At 36.8% G+C, this 14,662-nt stretch overlaps 1 protein-coding gene and 1 pseudogene across 1 annotated transcript in view; one reads left to right on the top strand and one right to left on the bottom strand.

Annotated features, from left to right (window-relative positions):
* The window catches only part of DCC (DCC netrin 1 receptor), a 1,009,790-nt gene that overhangs the window by 226,142 nt on the left and 768,986 nt on the right, over window positions 1–14,662 (bottom strand). The window lies entirely within an intron of this gene.
* Window positions 4,850–5,413, top strand: LOC129078798 (39S ribosomal protein L11, mitochondrial-like; annotated as a pseudogene).

Genomic DNA, 14,662 nt, shown 5'->3' with positions numbered 1-14,662 from the left:
CTCAACGCTTTCTCTGTTTTAAGAACTTTACTGCAAGTAAAGAGACAAGAGGGAAAACAAAAAGGCAGGGCCCACTGTAAGAAGTGTCAACTCTTGCTGCTCTTGGGGGTCTCTATCTCTTCCTGCTTCCCATTGAGGAGTCCGGCCTCTGGCTAAAACCCATTGCAGGGCTGAGTAGAAAAGGTGAAGGGATTAAGAAGTACAAATCAGTAGTTACAGAACAGTCACAGAGATGTAAATTACAGCATAGGGAATATAGCCAATATTATTGTAATAACAATGCATGGTACCAGGTGGTTACCTGAAACCAAGGGGGCAGGGGAGAGGGGAATGAAGACAACTACCACTCATATGTAGAGTGCATAATTGTCTAACCACTATGCATACATTTGAAACTAATACAGAATCATATTGGATGTAAACTGTAATTGAAAAATAAAAAATTAAAAATTAATGAAAAAATAAAACCATATGTACTACCAGAGCTGATTACAACGGCTTGACAGGGTAGGCTCTGGGGGGATGTACCAGGTGCGGCTCTCCACATACCCGGCGTAGTCCTGGCCAAGGTCCTGTGGTCCCTGAAGGAAGCTGCGGTGCAGGCCTCAGGGCCCCAACTGGCAGTGGCCAAGCTCTTCTGTCCATGAGCACTCAAGGCCCAGGCGACTTCATTCTGTCCTTCCAGCAGTATTTTCCCTCAGGCACCTCTGCCCAGACCTCCTTCTGGGAACTGAGGGGGACACCATGAAGACACTTTCTCTACTCTGACTCCTACTATTTCCCTCCTAGCCCTTCCCCCACTTCCAGCCCCAACATCCATGAAACTGCAAACCTTCTGTCCAGCGCTCCCTTGGCAATGAATGAGACAACCTCAGATCCCTGTGACCCTCCACGAGTGCTGTTCATGGCGGAAACGGAGCAGGAGGATTAGAGTTCTTTCTGGTTGGGCGCTTGTTTCTATTACTGCAGTGAAGTGATTAAAGGTGTGACTATTAGTTTCATTGTGGCCTCTCTTCTTGATTGGCTGCTCTAACATCTGTCAGCTCAGCTTCCTCCAGCTCAGTCAAGCCTTCGATGTGCATACGTTTAAGATACCAGGCAACCTTTTGGAGCACCAGGTTTAGGCTGCGCAACACCTTGCCATCTCTCAGCCCTGAACAGCCCTGCCCTCTCCTCCTGGAATCGCCCCCACCCGCCAGCCTCTGGGACAGGCAACCGGTGGGAACTCAGGTCCTTTCAGAAGCTCAGAAATCAATGCTGCCAAAGAGGTGATGTTCCTAAGGTCTCCCTGACTCCCCAAGACTTTTCAATGGTTCCTCTGCATCAAAAGCACAGGTTGTGGCCCCAAAGATTTTCTTCTATGCATTTAAGCCATGTGTACACAACGAAACAGGACTCTATAATAGGAAAGATATCTGTCATTATTACAAACGTGTTTAAATGGGTTGACTGAATACGAACTTTAAAAAATCACTTTGATAAGTTGGTTTGTGAGTGTAGACATAGCCTCAGAGAAACAGGGAAATATTAATAACAAAAATAATAACAACCTGTGCGAGGTACAGTGCCCCCCACGCCAAACCCGCAGTTTCACTTCTTAATGTTTTAGTTACTTGTGCCAACTGCAGTCCAAACATGCTACATGGATAATTTCAGAAGTAAATTATTCTTAAATTTTAGGTTGCACACTACTCCGAGCAGGGGGATGAAATCTCGTGCTGTCCAGCCGCATCCCACCCAGCGCACGGGTCCCTCCTTTGTCCGGCATCTGTGCACTATACATGCTCCTGCCTGTGTGTCACTTAGTAGCTGCTTGGTTATCAGACCGACTGTCTCAGTATGGCAGTGTTTGTGTTCTAGCAACCCTTCTTTCACTTCTTAATGGCCCCAAAGAACAATGGTAGATGCTGGCAATTCAGAGAAGCTGTACGTGGCTTCCTTTAAGGAAGAAGGTGACCTTTGGCGTTACCTGCAGTTTCAGGCCTCCTGCTGGAACACATGCCCCGCAGATGAAGGGGGGCTACTATGTCGTGCATTTAGAGGCATTGTTTTAATTTCAATGACAGTTTCATGAGCCTGAGGACATAGTATTGCCTCCTTTTATGGATAGAAGGTTAATTAACTATAAAGAGGTGACACAACTAAAAATAGGGACTTAACACTGACACCGTTTGACACCGAAGCGTTTATCTCTTAAAGATCATTGCTGAACACATTCTCTACAAATATTCCTATGTAGACAATTGAATCGCTCTATTTCTGATCCTTTCAGCAATAGAACCAGGAACAGTAGCTTTTATTTCTCTGCTTTTCATTTATAAAATTGACTGTAACTATGGCCATCAGATACAATTGTTGAGCCCTCAGCAGCTCTAACAGATTTTCGCTGTTACTTGGGGGGCTCAGGTCATCTTGGAAATGGGAAAACACCCAGTGTGAGGGGCAGCAAGGATGGCGGCTTCCTGGGCACTCATCCCTGTTTCTTTGTATTTATTTATTTTTAAATTTTTAAATATTAGCATTTGTCAGTAATTTTATTTAATATTGCTTTCTTTTAAAAATAATTCCCAGAAAAAAATGATCAACTATAAAAATAATTAAAACTCCGCTATTCATTCTTCTGGAGAACATTAGAGGCATGACTGTTTATGCTGGTGTATTATACGCTAGGGAGAGTGTTTTTCTGATTCTAAACCTGAAACTGTGGATGTCTAAATATTTTTCCTTCTTTTCTTATGACTCTTCTCTAACAAAAATAGAATTACAAGCACAGTCTTTTTCTGCCCTGGTTCTTATTCACCTGTGTTATGTTACATTTTGCTTATATACACTTTCACATGTTAAGGTGAAAGGCATAAATTAGAGTATTATTTCAACCTTTGTATAGTTAAGATTAAATAAATTCTGTAAATCATATTATCATTTCCATTCCCCTTCAATAAAACCAAGAAAAACCACAGATCTGTCACCATAACTCTCTGATTCCTGGGATGGAATATTAGTGTTCAAAACATATGAATTCCTACACTCAAGGCAGGAAATCTAAGAGCTTTTGTTGACCATATAGAAGCATTTCTCTTGTTAAGCATGTCAAAACCTCCAGTCAAAGGGCCCAATGATGTAATAATCCACTGTGGGCCCTTCTGTAGGTGTGCTCCCCCCTCCCTGTTATTTCGACTTGTGAATTCACTTATTTGTCAGAACAACAGTCATCTCTAGTCCATAACCTCCTTCAACATGAGCCACCGCTAAAGAGCTCAGAGCAGAGAACATTAATAACTGAAAACAAAAAAAGAAAACTGCAGTGATTCATGGCTATTGGGGATTTGAAGAACTATAAAATTATACACTTGGGGGAAGTTTTGAAGGGTCATTTCATCTTTTCTGTTTATTGGGTTATTCCTTCTTCTAGTTTCTGTAACTGTAAAATGGAGAATAGTGATGGGTTTTTGCTGGGTTTCTGTGAGGGTTAGATAAGATCGGGTATATTGAATGCACAGGGCACATAATAGGCAGTGAAGGTCTTTTCAACAAATATTATCTTTGTAACTTCTCAGGCTTCACCTTCTGTAGGTAAGTGTCCTCTATATTGTGGGTCAGGCTCTCCTCTCCCTTAGCAAAGCTCTACCACAAACTTTTCCAAATTTAGTTTCACATGATTGGCTGCTTGTCTCATTCTTCTTCTTGGCTCTGAGTTCCTTAGTTGCTCTGATACTTCTTATACTGATATATAATTTTAGCATCTACCAAAATTACAAGGCTCATAAGATATGTGAGCCAATGTGTGTGAACTTGGACAGATCATTAATGTCTCCTTGAATGAAAATAGTAATATTTCAATTCCTCTTGTGTCTAAAGTTTTTGTAAGGGTTCAGGTGCACAATTACAAGATTACTATTTCATGGGTTACTATACTCATAAAGGCATTTCCAAAATAGTATTAATCTTATGTAATTCAAGCCTAGTACACAAATGGAACGTTTATCCTCAGAAGGCATTACATTGCATAATGATAGGAGCCATGAATACCTACATTCACCTAGAACACCTAGGGCCCAGCATGATATATTCCCTAATTATAAATTAGAAGATATATTAGAGGAGTAAAAATCAAATAAAATTTCCGAAGATACAGTGCATTTCCCTATGTCATAAGCAAAAGTAACTGTCATGAAGAAAATCAGCTGCAATTTACACTAGATAAGTTCAAAGAATATAAGAAACACAATTACTTTTCACCACTGACATCTACAAGTTTTTCCATGTGAAGGTCAAGCATAGGGCTCCGTGAAGCTCTTTTAGAAAGTAATTGATTTAAAGGTTTTAGACAACTTGCCTTCTGAGGTTTTCTTAGTAAGCGATAGATTTAAAGGTTAAACCCAATTGCTTAGTCTTCTTTCTCAGAGATGGCAAGATAATGATCATCCAGTTGTTTATTTAAATTGATTATGTGACTAATGTATAATTTTGCAACTATTCATCTTTAATGCTGTCAGCTCAGTTTGTCACATATTTTTTTTGGCAGAAAAGAATGCTCTTTCTGTTTGAGTTTTTAGAGTCAATAACAATTTTGAAAAACAATGGGTATCAGAATTGAGTTTTCTGGCAACTACTCACTTTTAAATAAAGAATAAAGTACTTTTGGATATAATTTTTATGGAAGTTCACTGAATTATTATAGAATTATTAAAAATACTCTCCGGACCCAAAATGGTGGGGCCTGGAGCAGTCTCTTTTGCTATTGACCTGAGGTGGAATAAAGCCACGAACCCCGCAACATGTCGAAGCTAAGCTGGGCCACCTCGGCCCGTCAGGAATCCTGAGGCCCGCAATGTGACCCTGGCCCATCATGTGGGCAGGCCAGGACATGTTGGGGTCCCCACTAGGACCCATTCTGGGTCAGCAAGGCATATCCATCAATTAGTTCTGCAAAGAGTTCAACAAGAAGACAAAGGAATCAAAGACGGCATTGTTTTGCCTACCAAGATCTTTGTGAAGCCTGGCAGGAAGTTTGAGGTCAAGATTGTTCAATCCACTGCTTCCTATTTCCTGAAAGCACCTGCTGGGAGTGAGAAAGGAGCCTGGCAGATGGAAGGAAGCGGCAGGCCTGGAGACCTTGAAACACATGTATGAAATTGTTTATGTTAAAGCTCAGGATAATGCCTTGGACCTGCAGGACATGACCTTGTCCTCTGTTGTCTATTTCATCTTTGGCTCTGCCTGGTCCCTGGGCATTTGTGTGGTAAAGGACCTCAGTTCAGAGGAGCTGGCAGTTTTCTAGCAGGAGCAAGGCACATTCTTGGCTGCTCAGAAAGAAGCATATTTGGCAGCTCAGGTAGAAGCTACCACGAAGTGTCTGCTGCCTGCACACTCCAGGATTTTTGAAGGGAACAGCTGGGAAGGAGACCACTAGGAAGGCTGTGTCAAAGGGGAGAAGGGGAGGTGACATGAACCTGATCATTATTTCCCTGACATTAGATTATATATTTTTACATGTACAGCTGTATCAAGAAATCAAGCCTAAATAAATATCTTTTGTCACCCCCCTCCCCCCGCCAAAAAAAACCCAAACAACTCCTCTCTGGACTATGTGTGTATTCAGTATGACAACTGGCTAGGAAGTATAGGCAGACCTGTCCATAGCCAAAAATCCAGCGGTTAGGCTTATTGCAGAAACCCTATGTGATCACTCAGAATGACTACTTATTGGCCATGAGAGTAAAGAATGAAAGGAAATCCAACTGAATCTTTTGAACAAATTAGTTCTCTGATCCTCACTTTATTCAGCTGCTAATAGAGGTAATAAGAACTATCTCTTAGATAGTTTGTTCCAAGAATTACATTTCAATATGACAAGATCTAAAAGGAACTTTTCAGAAGTCCTGGTCATAAAAGGCCCTCCAAAAAACATTAGCCATTTCTGTTTTATCTCAGTCACCCATGTATGCACTTAGGGGGTAGAAAGTTTTTTTTTATTGGCCTTACTTGCTTAATTATAAAGGATAATGATCTATATTCTACTGAAATCTAGAAAATTTTTCTAAGGTTATATGTTCTTTTGGAGAATAGTCTAAAAAGGAATATAATGGTAATGTTCTATCTTGATGAACAACAACATTAGAGACCTTTCACTACCTAATTTCAAGACTAACTATAAAGGTATGGCAAGTAAGACGACATGGTATTTAGCATAAGGATAAACAAATAAATCAATGGGACAGAAGAGAGTCCAGAAATAGGAATAAATGTTTATGTCAATTGTTTTTCAAAAAATGCACTAAATATTTCAATGAGGAAAGGTGAGATTTTTAACAGCGTTGTTGGCAAAAATAGGTATCTATATGAAAAACAAAAAGAAAGAAACTCAGCTTCTTCTCCAATCTACTCATAAAAATTAATTCTAACTGGAAATGACCCAGTATCCTCAACAGGAGAATGGATAAACATATTCAGAATATCTATACAATAAAATTATACTTAGTGATAAAAAAACGTATTACTGTAACACACAACAATATGGATGATTCTCAAAAACATTATGCTAAGTGAGATAAGTCAGACACAAAAGGACAAATATTGTATGAAATTTGTCAACTTGTATTAGGTCCCTAGAATAGGCAAAATGATAGAGACAGAAAGAATGGTGGTTACCAGATCCTGAGGGGAGAGGGGAATGGGAAGTTGTAGTTTAATGGGCACAGAGGGCATAGAGGTTTTGTTTGGGATGATGGAAAATTTCTGGAGCTAGTAATTATGATTACATAACAATGTAAATTACTTACTGCCAACGAGTTGTATACTTAAAAATGGTTAAAATATTAAAGTTTTATATTATGTATATTTTATCACAATTTTTTAAAAAGGCAAAATAATTCTGAGCTGAAACACAGGGAGGACAGTCTGTTTTTTTTTATTGTTTGTTTCCACTCTACTGATAGTCTTATGGTATTATATATGTATTTCCATACTTTTCTTATAAATCCTTTCAAAAAAGGAAATGGATGTTTGAAAGACATGAATCTATGTAAAGGAATAGAGACATGTTTCTATGACTTCTTTCTCTTTGTAACTCTATTCAGACAAAAGAAAAATAATTCTAGGTACCACATGCCATTCTAAGAGGTTTAAATTTTCATTAAAGTGAGACAGCAGACAGGCTTTCATGGAAATAATGTGACTCTGTGCCCACATCCAGCAGGGATAATGATTCTTTTAATTACAAGTTACTGGGCCAAATTAAAGGAGACGTGATGGGCAGGCATTAGGTAACTAAATAATAAATAGTAATTGCATTTCTTCCTGTGCATTTTAAAGGGAAAAACACCTGAGAAATTCTACTTTATATTCCTTACATAATGTACTCTCTGTGTCATGAAGTCACTTGAAACAATGTCATCTGATGCTGTGCATCCAATAACTTTAAATAACATCATTAACATTAAAATGAAAAGAATGGAAATTGGCTATCTAGAGGGCATCCCTCCTCATATTTATGAGGTTTGTCAAACAAAAACTATGTGACTCTTCCTTTGTTACACATATTTGTCTGGCATAAGTAATAAAATGAATATATTTATAAGGGAGAAGAGAGGGTGAGAGGAACAAACCATATGATTATCAAAAGCTTCAGCTTTCAACCAATCATTATGAATCAAATTATTTTTTCAAGAGATTTAGGTATTAAAAAGCACCATTAGGTCACTGAGAATTTGTGAGTGTACATTTGTGCTGTCTTTTTTCTTTATTACCGACCAGAATGCACACTAGTTTAGGGAGAGGACCAGAGTTGAGGTTTCAGGTCTGTTACTAAATTGGGATTTAGACATATCTATATTTTACATAGTTTTTAAAATCAGGGGCTTAGATTATTATATCACTAAAGTGACTATTTAAGAGAAGGATGGTTTTCTATAGGGCATATTTATGATTAGCATAATACATCTGACCAAGCTTTGTGCTACTTTTGGGGCCAAAAAGATGAAACAAAACAAAACAAAAAACTGGCTGGTCAATACAGTTTGAGACTAGAAAGAAGGGGAAAAATATTTACTTCATGTCTGTATCTAGCTTTTGCATTGACTCCTGAAACTATCCCAGATAGAAGAGTATTTATGCGAGTTATGAAGTTATAAGTACTTGACCAAAAATAATTTAGGAGAGTTTTAAGTAAAATCATATATAGCTCAGTAGGGAAATTAGGAAGTCAAGCAGGAAAACTATTTTCCTTATTAACCAATTCCTTTTGTTGTGACTTTGAATGAAAATATAATAAATGTATTGACTCTGAAATGACAAGAAATGAGATAAAATGGGAAACTATAATAATTATGTAAACAAATCTGATTCAAATATTTGTTAAATGTATAGAAAAACTATTTCTTCATATTCTTTTTGTTTGGATGAAAAAAGACCAGGTCGGTGGGGCTCAATCCTTATATACCAATAGACTTTTTGAATATGGGCAAAACTGTGGATTTTGGTGTAAAGCAGAATCAGTGTCTGAATTATTTTTATGTATGATAAAGAGAAAAACAGAGAAACCTCAAGGAGTATTAGATTAATAACTGATACAATGACTATATGGAAAGAACTGAGTAAGTCAACATGAAGAAAGGATCGATGCCTTGTTTAGGGTCCTTCAGATCTAGGCATTTCAACCATTGCAGGGGTTTTCTCCCATAACTCTCATTAGCTTGACTTTAGGAAGAGGCCAGGAAGTTCATACAAGGGATAAGGGATAAATTAGAATAGTTTTAAAGCAAATAAAAACAAAATAAAAAAATAATCTTGAAGGTGCTGACTACGGTTAGCCACATGGACATCCACAAGATCTAGTTTGACAATAAGGTGAGATAAAGAGGAAAATGATAAATGGTGGCAGCGGGTGGAGAGGAAGGGATGAAACTGAGCATATTTATGAGGTTAATCAACCTACTGAGAGTGAAGACAGTAAATATCTGCAGGGAAAGAGAACATCACTTAGGATAAATTTAGAGTTTAAGCATTTGAATGAAAGTCTCTTCAATGGAAAGAAAACACTTAAGGTGTGGTCTGGGTATGATGGATGAATTAGAATGGAAGAGAAGATTGCTGGGAATGAGGAAGCCAGCTGAAGTTGGGTGATGTATCAAATAATTGGACCACAGAAGTAGCACCTTGCACATTGCCTGACACTTACAACCAATCTGTATTTACTGAAGTTGGATAGGTGCATGAATATTCCCAGGGACCTTGAGAAGCTCTTGTAACGGATTTAATCTGAGACAAAATATGATAAAGATAAAGAGGTCTTGTTTGCATATTATGAATCGTACAAAGGTTAGCATGAATAGAGTGAAGGGGATGCAGATTGTGGGCATCATTTATGAAATGCTCAAGATGAATGATAATGTTGTACTTAAGATGAGAAAGGTGCCCAAAAGGGATGTTTAATAACCACATGGCATCTGTAAACTGTGCAGAGGAGGATGACATATCAGACCAGAAGCTGACAATCAAATGAGGAATATTTGTAGAAACTCAGGACATTTAGCTTGGAGAAGAATTGGTGGAAGAAAGGGGGCCTTGACAGAAATCTTCAAATATTTGAGTTGTGCCACAAGAGAAAGTCACTAGGCTCACTCAATTTGTTCTTCAGAGTCTCAGAGGAAATAATTATGACATATAAGTGGAAGTTATAGAGAGATTGAGCAATTCACTTTGAATATAAATTTCTGAAAGTGAGACCTACACATGACAAAAATGGCTGCTTAGAGAGAAAAAATATGCTCCCTGTCAGTAGAACAGTTCAGGCATGAGCTAGAAGAAGGTGTTATAAAGAGAAATGAAATATATCAGGTGGATGATTGAAAAACTAGGCTCTTAATAGCTCTTCAGCATTTATTTTTTCAATCAACCAAATTAATATTATAGGTTCAAGATAAATTGTTGGTAATTCTGCTGTTTTGTTTTATATGTGTGATAAAGCATAGATTAGTGAAAGTTGAATGAACTAAAATTGTTAATACTAAAAGATCCATCTAACATCTTGAAGATTAAATAGAATTTTTGTGTAAGATTCACACATTTACAAGTTTGAATCTAATTAATACATAAGTGTTATTTTCTGGGCTCTGAAAACTCTCCATCAAATATAAACTTCAGACTTTAAATAAGCCTCAAGCTCATTATAGAAAACAGCCTCCTCAAACCAGTTCTATCATTAGTCACAATTCTCTGCAAAGTTAGGCAAAGAATAGTTGATTACTGATACTAGAGAAAGACATTGTCTATTTATAGTTCATTTCACAGGTACAGCCATTGATAGTTAAACTAGGTATAAATTTCTTTTATTGTATGCTTCTTATAACAGGTATTATATTATGCACTTGAGAGTCATTGATGACTTGTCGAGCCACAAGCATATGCAGAAGTATATTCCCCAAGAATGATATCATAACAAAAGTGTTTACATACTTAGTTTGAACCAAATAGCATATGACAGCATGACAGACCTTTCTCCCTTTGGCTAAGAGCATTGCTTCCCATCTGTTTCAGTTCCCCACAAGACCCACAAGTCAGAGAACAAGTGTATTTTCCTATTGGTAATATCCAACTCCTGTGCATGCCATTGTGTCAAGCTGTACCCCATAGTAAAATCTTTGATATCCATATCCTTCTCAGTATGGAGGAAAAAAACTAACTCCAAAATCAAATCTAGGATTCTAGAAAATTCTCTCACAAGAAGGCACCCTCATTTATTCAGTAACATAATAGACAAGTGTACATATCTATGTACACCTCAGGGAAACTAAACTTCAAACCACATGATGTCACATGTGCAGATATTTCTACAAATCAAAGTATTTCTGTCAGGGAGGGAGAGAGATCATGCAAATGATGACCTGAAACCAATGTTCCTCTGGTATTCAAAACTGATTATCTATATGCAGAATCTTAAACTATTTTCTAATCTTTAAGTGAAGATTTTTAAGGCAAGCATTATCTCCATTTATATCTAATTCAAAATAAGAAAAAAAAGTGGACATTGGTCTACTTAGCTTACCATGAACTACGATCCAGATGGTTTACTTCAATAATCTAAATTTCAAGTTATTTAGTGATAAGTCCTCTTAAGGGATGCCAGTATTTAATTGTTAAACAATGGGTACATAATAATTCCTTGTTGAATAAATTAATAAAAACAATGAGTAAATGACTGAATGAGAGACACAAGACTATACATTATTATGTAAAATAGATATTAAAGTTCCTTCAAGGGAAAAAACAGCTGCATTTTCTAAATCACAGAAAACTTCTCATCATTCTATTTTTAAAAGGCTGAAATAATCCATTACTAATGAAATGAGATATATATTCATTATGAAGATATTATTAAAGGCACTGTTTAATTCTTCTGTTTTGGGGGCATATTGATTATGTTAGTGTTAAGAAGTATAGACTACAGATAGTGGGTAAAAAAAATTCGATAAGTAAATTTACCAAAGCAAATACTAAATGTGGTTTTATTATGCAAGATGGTCAACTGGATTTCAAATAAGGTCCAAAAGTGTTTATCATTCATTGTAATCACTGAAGGTGAATGGACAACTTTCTGGATTAAACAATAATGTTTTATATAAAATCTCCTCTGCCACCTTATTCATCATTATGATGTAAAGGAGACCAAGAACAGAAAGATAATCAGGTAGCAGAATAATTCTTTGGCTCTACCCCAGTGTTGTTTTCCCTATGATTATGAATAAAGTATCAAGACTCCTAGTCTTGTGGACAGATTTGTAAAATGCGTGTGTTGTCCTGGGCTGGGTAGCTCAGTTGGTTAAGGTGTCATCTTGATGCACCAAGGTTACAAGTTAAATCCCCAGTCAGGGTACATACACGAATCAACCAGTGGATGCATAAATAAGTGGAGCAACAAATAGATGTTTCTCTCTCTCCCTTCCCCCCTCTCTCTCAAATCAATAAATTAAAAAAATAAAAATTAAAAAAAATTGTGCGTTTTTATATTAAAGGACTTGATCTTTCTCTCATTTTTTCTTCCTGACTTTTTACTTCTACATGTTCATAGCCATAATATAATTAGGTCAGCCTTTCTTTCTTGGTTGAACTACCATATTTTGCCTTGTATAATGCACACTTTTTTGCCCAAATTTTTGAGGGAAAAATAAAGGTGCACATTATACATAGGTATAATGATTACATATTATGGATATAATAATGGGCAGAATAATCCCGTGTATAATGCACACAAAAATGTGGGTATGCATTATACATGGCAAAATACATATGTTTTGTTTTCCTGAGGGGCCTTGGAGTCCACTGAGGAATTTGAAGGAGGGGCTTAGGAATTGGCACTCTCAGGCACTCATTCTTGTTTAGGGGTACACTAATAAATATTTAAAAACTAGCTCGCTAGTAGCAAAAAGCCTTGCTTCATAGCACTTGCTGAGTTCTGTGGTGTAAATACACCTGGTGTAGGCGGTTTCAAGCTGCAGCAGACTTCTCCATGCAGAGTGGGGAGGAGGTATCCACCACTGTGCGGTGTTTCCACCAAGCAGATTGGAGATCAGTCACCCCAAGGCATCGATGATAGGGAAATGCAATAGAACTACAAGGAAGTGATGAGTTAAAAATATACCATTGTAAAATATAACTTACATAATGGTAAATTTTTATACTTTAATTTTTAATAATGACTGTTTAACAATGGGCTCACAAAGTTCCTTAAAATATTAAGGAATCCCTCTTGCTAGCCAGTGCACTCCAGCGCCAGCACATCATGGCCTGTGTCCCAAACAGACCAAAGACAGCTTCCTTCCTTTCCATATCTTCGCCTCTGTATGCTGTAACAAGACGCCATGTTAAATTGATTATATAAATGCATTTTCTAGTATTAATAATACTAGAAAATCATTGAACTCATTAGACTTTATTACAGAGGGATCTGTAGATCATCCTTATCTATACGACTTACACTGCTCTTTGAAAACAATGCTACTTGGACAGGAGACCTACTGAGTCAGAAGCGTGTGTGAACAAGGGTTGGGGGAAGGGATTCTGCATTTTAAAGAAACACCTGGCTTAAGAGGTTTTAAGCTCCTTAAAGTTTGAGATCTTCAATTCTGGGCCCTTGACTTCTTCATTCTTTAAGCTGGAGCTGGTAGCCTGAGTGCCGACTGAGCCACGCTCAGCTTCCCTCAGTTCCCAGAGAGCAGGACAATGAGCCCATTCAGTGCCAGCTGTAGCAGAGGTTCAGCTCCCTAGGCCTGGTGCCTCATAAACTCATAATACCTTTGAGTATACAAAGCCACGTACGATCAGAAAATGCCCCAGCCACCTCTAAACCATAGGCAAGCATCTGCTCCCTTTATCAGAGGTAGAAAAGTTAATTTCTTTTATAAGAGCAGAAACTCTATCCAGTCTGAGGTGTTGTCATTTGTCAGAATTTCTCATTCATTGCTGCCACTCATGGATGGAGGTGTTGAGGTTTCCTGACTGAGAAGCAACCTGGGAGGCTTCTTATTAAACTGGTGGAGCCGAAGTGTTTAGCTAGTGTCTGTCACATGGTATACACTCAATGAATATTTATAATGAAACAAACAAATGAATAAACACATGAAAGAATTGAGCCAAGATTGTAACAGAAATAATCTTTAAATTCTTCATTGCTTTTTTTTCTGATGAAACTTTCAAATTAAGAGAGCATTTGGGTACTTTTTAAAATTGGCAATATTTCCTTGAAGAGCCACTATATTTGATTTCATCAAGGGTATTATGTACTTTAGATCTAAATGAAACACAAATATGTATTTTTCTTTCTTTGAGATCCAAAGAAGAAAACTCAAATTGAAACTATTAAAATACAGACATCTCTTAAGAAATATATGTAGATATTATAGCCAGGGATATAGACATATATTATCTGTGACATTTAAATTCTTCTATACATAAAAGATACAAAGCTCCAGGCATCTTTATATTTTAAAAAGATTAATTTTATTTGAAGTCAATATGAGGCATTTCTTCACATACAAATCCCTTTTGCATGTTTCTGGATAAGTTCTTCTGTGTAAAACTAAAATAGACAACGATCTGGTTAATACTACTACCTCTCAGCTAAAAAGAAAAAAACTGGGTCTGTCAAATAGATTGAAAGATGAGAAATGTTTAGAGAGGAGAAACTTATGTTACTACAAAAAATAAACAAAATTTCATATTGTTTACCTTGAAACAAAGCGATTTGTAGAAAACACAAGTAATGTCTCCAAGCTCCATTAAAATTAGATATGTAACATGACCTAAGTTAATTTTCTGAAAATATTAAACTGTTCTTCAATATTTTTTAACCTATTATGGGCTTTTTGGTGTATTTGAAAAATCCATTTGTATTAAAAATACAGAGTACTTTCTACAAAATGTTCCAGAAACAAGAAGATGATGTTCTTAGATACCATCAATTTCACATACAGAATTTTCCAGTGGACCGAGAGGTGTTTTAAGAGCTTTGGAAAAAATAATGGAGACTATCATTTTCTATGTGAAAAACAACATAATAAATAAGTAGATTTAAATGTTGTGTGTTATTCAGAATATATATTCAGGCTGTCTAATATTAGTGGGTTTTTAAATAACATTAAACTAATATGAGTTCAGGGGAAGATAT

The sequence above is a fragment of the Pteronotus mesoamericanus genome, unplaced genomic scaffold (assembly GCF_021234165.1).
Source record: "Pteronotus mesoamericanus isolate MK-2021 breed Mesoamerican mustached bat unplaced genomic scaffold, CSHL_Meso_final contig_74, whole genome shotgun sequence".
In the NCBI taxonomy this organism is placed as follows: Eukaryota; Metazoa; Chordata; class Mammalia; order Chiroptera; family Mormoopidae; genus Pteronotus; species Pteronotus mesoamericanus.
The sequence above is the reverse complement of the archived record's forward strand: the minus strand, read 5'-3'. Positions and strand labels throughout refer to the sequence as shown.